The following is a 6,653-nucleotide window of genomic DNA, read 5'->3' as shown; positions in this document are numbered from 1 at the left end:
CGCCACTTCCGTTTTGTGGGAAGGGCCATGCCTACGGAGAGGCATGCCATGCAGATGGCCGCCCGTAAGGCGATAGCTCGCCTTCGAGATATCCTTCCTATGATGAAGACTCGTCGCTACTGCTACCTCCCATGCCATGTGCTATATACGTGTCACTACGCATTCGCCTGCCATAGGGGCGAGCGAGATGAAGCTATCGAGATGCTTGTCGAGTATCTCAAAGCTCTGGAGGAATCTTTCGACAACCTCGTGGACGATCTTGTGGCTGCCCGCATGGACTTAGTTCGGGGTGGTCCTGCCAGCAGGAAGGAGCTTCTCCACATGGCACCGCCACTGACTTTCGTCTCGTCCTCAGCATCGTATTCACCGGCCATTTTGGCCACCGCTCGCCGTCTACCTATCACTGAGGAGTTCGACTGAGTCATCGCTCCTATTCCAGTCAGAGCTGCACCGCCTGCCGCACCCGCACTGCCGCCTGTCGCACCCGCGACATCACCTCAGCGCAGTGCTACGCGCCTGGAGCCTACTAGGGAGGAGGTGGAGGTTGAGTCTCCTGCACCGCTGGGTCTTACCCTCGGCAAGGGGAAGGACATCTTCACCATCTCCGACTGAGTGCGCTTAGTAGCCGCGCGTTGTGCCTGCATGTATGTTATGTTTTATGTGTACTTAAGTTTGTAGTAGTTGTGTGCGCTGCATTCCGGAGGGGTGTGCTAGTCTAAATAACATGTCAGGAATGTGTACGCACATCCTGAGTGATGTATCGTATGTTTGTGTATCGCGTGTAAGATATGTGCTAAGCAGTCCTTCTCCGTGCGAAATCGTTTATGTTCTTGAAAAATCTTGAGGTCTTTTAAATTTTTGCATTTGCAAGATTTTCCTTGTGCCACACAATTCTTCTCATGATTTTTGCAACATAATACCCCAGAGTGGAAAATGTCTCGTCCGTGGACTCGTTCCATGCCCAATCAACCAGAAGAAGTTTATGGAACACAAACAAGCAAAAACTTCACTCAGGGACAGTCTAGTCAACAGGACAGCGAAGCAGCCTTATCTCAAGTATGCCGCCTTTTCGAACAAAGCCAACAGCAACATCAAGAAATGATGAATCACGTCATCAATATGGGAAATCACCGTGAGCCATACCAACCACACTCCAAGTTGTCTGAACTGCAGAAGACACGCCCTCCAACGTTTGCTCACACTGATAGGCCGCTTGAAGCCGATGATTGGCTTCGTGACATCGAAAGAAAGTTGATTATTGCTCAGTGCTCTGATCAGGAGAAGGTGCTTTATGCACCCCACTACCTTACTGGAGCAGCTGCAGCATGGTGGGAAAACTTCCTACACATGCATCCCAGTGAACACAACATCACCTGGGAAGAGTTTAAGGAAGGCTTTCGTGGGGCACACATCCCCAGGAGCATCATAAAAATCAAGAAAAGAGAATTTGATGACCTCAAGCAAAGAGGCATGTCAGTGACAGAATACAACGGTCAGTTTACCCAGCTATCTCGTTATGCCTACGATGAGCATATGACTGAGAACAAAAGGATGGAAAAGTTTCTGGACGGCCTGGCGCCAGCATTAAGATGCCAACTGGTCGTACACACTTTCCCAGATTTCAAAACTCTGGTTGACAAGGCCATTACCTTGGAGAATGAGCGCCGCAGTCTGGAGGATATCCGTAAGCGGAAAAGGGACAAGACGACTCTTGCTCGCAACAATCGAAGCAAGACTGAGGTTCCGAGGAATGAAGCGAGAAAATCCACGACGACTGCTATAAGGCCAACCAGACAGTTCCATTCGAGGGACAAGGACTTTACGTACCGTCCAGGGGTCACTTGCTATGCTTGTGGTGAAGAAGGGCACTATGCCAAACAGTGCCCAAAACCAAGGAACTCGGCCCCCAAGCCGAACAATGGTGGGAACAATCCAGCCCCCAAGCGCAACAATTTCAATCCCAGCAACAACCACAGGAAGGGTCACCTGAACCATGTGACCAGGGAAGAAGCCCAGAATGCCCCAGACATCGTGCTCGGTACGTTCCCTGTCAACACAGTACCTGCCACGGTTTTGTTTGATTCTGGAGCTTCTCACTCGTTCGTTTCGAAGAGCTTTGTTTTACAACATGGTTTTCGGATACTTCCTTTGGAAAAATCTATGATCATCAAGTCCCCCGGAAATAAGCAGATCGCTCAGAGTTACTGCCGAGGAGTGATCATTGAGTTCGAAGGACTAAAGTTTCAGGCTAATCTCATCGTGTTGGAAAATAAAGGACTGGATGTCATCCTAGGGATGGACTGGTTGACCACCAACAAAGGATTTATTGATTGTTTCAATCGGACTGTGATTCTCACTCATCATCACGGCAAGACAATAAAGGTTACAGCTCAAGAGAGACCACGGTCACGGCAACCAAAGCTGAACAAAGTGGAAATTTCAGAACTGAGAAAAGTTCCAGTGGTGTCGTGGAATTAACACGTCAGATGTCCTAGGTGTAAGGACTTAGTCGTGAGGCCAGCGCATCTATGTAGTAGCTTGAGAGGGGTTGATTGGGATGAGAGACGCAAGGTGGATCGACGCACAAGACAAGGGTTTAGACAGCTTCGGGCCCCGGGAAACATCATCCGGTAACAACCCTACGTGCTGTTTGAGGCTAAGTCTCATTATGCTCACCATGGAGAGTCGCCGGCTCCGGCTCTCGGTATTTAGCCCTAGAGATTATTTCTTGTTGCCTGTCCTCTTTGGGGTGCCCTGCCCCTCCTTATATAAGTTAGAGGGGCGGGTTACATGTGGAGTCCTAGTAGGACTAGGACTAATCTATCTTCTCTTACAAGTTAATTACAAGTCCGGGTCTTGCTTCCTCGTAAAGGAAATATTCGTCATCCCTTTCTTCTTAAGCCGGCCCATCATAAACGTGAGCCGGCCTTCCGGGCCTTGGGCCTTGTCTTCTATCTGACCCGCCATCGGGGTCATCCGTGAGTTGTCCGGCTCGTGAGTCATCTGACAGTGAGCCGCCAGACCCGTGAGTCGCCAGTCTTGCGGCGGGTCACGGTGAAGCACCAAGTCCGGCCGGGTCATACTTCCGGCCGGGTCATACCGCGAGGTATATCCCCGACATTAGCCCCCAGTTTAATTTGGATTTATCCATGTTAAACTAATCTCTAACTTAAACACAAGAACAAATTTGACAGGTTGTGTTCCGGGTTAAATATTCTTTGTAAGCCGGCACTTGATCATCCTTAAGTCCTTGTCATCTTCCTTCTTGATATGTATCCATAATCTCATGGCAAATCTCTTTAGCAGATATGTTCAAATTTTGCCAATGCAAAAAATCCAGATACTTCCTTTGAAAATCCGGGTCAACAGGCCAGCTTCAGAGTCAATTTTATGACATTGGTCTCTTGTTGAGAAATATTGTAAGAGATAATTCACTTGAGTCGGCTTTCAATGCTCTGACTTGACAAAAATATTGGTCTTCAAATATTTAACTTATATTCAGCCGGCTTAAAGATATAAAACTTGCCGGTTTATGAGTACCAAAATTCCCGGGTTATAAATAGATGATGCCAAGTCATAATTGTCGCCGATGCCGGTTTATGATTTTTGCAGATACCAGGTCAATCTGATTTACTCAAAACTGAGAATTTGAAGATATTTCTCCCTTATATCCACATTACCTGTAGCCCCCAAGGGCCGGTTTAATCAGCATGAATAAGTCGGGACTTATCACCATGGCTTTCAATAAAATCCAGTTGTGTAGCCCCCATGAGTCGGCTATAATCATAGTAGTGTAGCCGGGTCATCCTAGAATTGTCTTGAATTTTTGACAGGAGCGATTAGTAGTCCCCAAGGGTCGGCTCATTATGATATGATGAGTCAGGTCTTCAATAAGATTAGTAAAAATGACTTTGCATTAGCCCCCAAGTGCCATGGTGCATGCTGGCAGTGACATGGGACTTGCATATTTGATGTAATCTCAATTTGAATAATGTAGCCCCCAAGTGCCGGGTTACAAGCCTGCAGCGACTCAGGACTATTCCTATCATTGTAGAATAAATCATATCCATTGATAAAATAATAGCCATTGCGCTGAAGTGACTTTGAAAACCTCAATCATAATATTAGTTTCTGATAACCATAATAACAATCCAGCCATGTTGGCTATTAAAGATTTGACTAACCCGGTTTGAAAACCTCAATCATTCAAATCATAATGAAAATCCAGCCAAGTTTGGCTATTTAAAGATTTCAAATACCTTATCTGTTGACAAGTAAATCCGGAGTTTAGATACCCGGCGGCTCTTGGCCGATGGCGATTTATTACGCCTCCACTGTAAGCCAGAAATTTTATAAACCAGCTATTTATAGCCTTTTGAGAAAATCAAGAATTGATAACCCTTTTGAGACACCAATGTCAATCTTTCGATGACGGGCTTGGACTTAAACATTTATATAAGTCATAGTTCTGCAAATCCTGCACAGAGTTTAAACAACATATGCCCTGACGACTTAACGTCAAAAGCCAGGGCGGGTAACCACCCAAATGTAGTCTTATCCTGCACACAAGTAGTTCACAAAACACCTTGGCGGTTTACCACATGGCGGGTCATAATATCTTGTGATATTGAATTTGCATTTGTCGGTTTATATGACCTGTGATATTGAATTGTACTGCCGGCTTATGATACCTGTGCAGTAAGTGTGATAACCCAATCCTTAGAAGCCAATGCTTCCACATAGATGATGATTGTCATAAGCCGGCGACTTGTTCATCGAAAGCCAGGGTGGGTTAATAGAAACCACATATATATATGCTTCAGATATGAGCAAAAAGCTTCAAATAAAATCCAAAAATTGTTTGCAAAAAGAGACTTAAAAATTTTTTGAGGCTTCTGATTCGAATACGATCAGAAAACCGTCCCACAGGGGTTAATCTAAGATTCAAATACGATCATATAGCCCCCAGTGGCTTTGGCGTTGCCGATCAAGAGGGCACCGACAGCTATGTTCTCTTTGGTTCGAATACGACCTATGTTTGAACAGGAAGCCCCCAAATGACCTTGAAAGTTGTTTAACGACACTGATTCGAATACGATCCACGTCGGTTCCCAAAGGGGGTTGAGCTATGGTTCAAATATGACCAAGAAACTCCCCAATGAGCTCGGCAGTGTGCCGATCAAAAGGGTATCGACAGCTATGTTCTCTTTGGTTCGAATACGACCTATGTTTGAACAGGAAGCCCCCTAGTGATCATGAGAATATTTAACGACTCCTATTCGAATATGATCAGGGTCACACCAAAAGGGTTAAGCTAAATTCGAATACGATCAGCTCCCGATGGTCATTAAAGCAGGGTACCTATATTTGAGATGTGCTTTGTAACAGACTCTCTTTGGTCCCTTTAATTTTTCCTGAGAACTCGAACTTTGCGAGAGACAACCTCTTTTTGAACCGGAAATTTGTAAACCGGATATTAAGAGCTTCAAAGCTTTATAAGATACAAATTTACCTTGAGCCGGACGTTTGAACCGGATTTGAGAGCTTCAAAACTTTGCGGGAGAAAGATATCTCTTGAACCGGATTTTAAACCGGAATCTTTATTTGAACCAGCAATTTTCTGACGGCCTTTAAAGTTTCATCAATATGGTAGCAGCCTCCGGAACCGGGTTATCATTCCCTCCAACGACCCGGGGTTCCCGAGTCATGTCACTGTAGCCCCCGAGTCTCAAGATGACTCGAGGAGTTGGCTTGAGATTCTCCATATTTAACCGTGATATCAACCGGCATAATTTGTATATCATTGGTGTTGATAACACGATGTGTATCCACAGAAGGTTGAGGTGACTGGGGCGGGTTATAAATGATCCCGTATGAGCCGTGTCAGCAACTCGGCCAATGGTTCCTTCCAACTGGCTGTTTGAAGTTAACCAAACTGTAGTGGCGGCGACTTGTGCGCCTGCCCATTTGAACCATCCAGTGCAGACGGCGGCTGATAATACATGATAATTTGCCTCCAATTTTGTTGGAAGAAAAACCGGGCTTCCCAAGCAGTGACTTGCTCATACTCAATAATCAGCTCACGCAGACGGGTGTGGCCCTGTATGTTGATATAGACCAGGCCGCGAGAAACGGATGGTAAAGACGACCGTTGCATCAGAGGCGGCACAGACAGATGGGCCGGCCGTGGCGTTGTAAGCCGGTGCGGATGGGCGAGTTAACCACATCGTTTTGATGTAGTGAACAATTGTCCTGCATCAACAATATTGCAGACCAAGACAAAGATAAACTGCTCTTTGACAAAATAATATGTACCAATAAAATATATTTTAGATGGATATCACCTGATGTGCCAGGCCGGAAATAATCCGCCATGAAATTGATGATCGCTAGATGAAGTTGAAGTCGCTCACGGGTGAACCGGCCACGGCATGGTAAACCGGTGTGGACGGGCGAGTCGGCCGTGACATTTGTAAGCCGGCGCGGACACGTGAACCGGCCGCGAGGGCGGACGGGTGAGTCGTCCGTGGCGTTGTAAGATGGTGCGGACGGGCGAGTCAGCCGGCGCGTTTGATGTAAACCGGACCGCGATACGTGTGTCCGTGAAGCTGCGCGGCACAACCGAACATGCCTGCGTGGTGTAATACCACCCC

This window comes from Triticum aestivum, chromosome 5D, assembly GCF_018294505.1.
Source record: "Triticum aestivum cultivar Chinese Spring chromosome 5D, IWGSC CS RefSeq v2.1, whole genome shotgun sequence".
Taxonomy (NCBI): Eukaryota; Viridiplantae; Streptophyta; class Magnoliopsida; order Poales; family Poaceae; genus Triticum; species Triticum aestivum.
The sequence above is the reverse complement of the archived record's forward strand: the minus strand, read 5'-3'. Positions refer to the sequence as shown.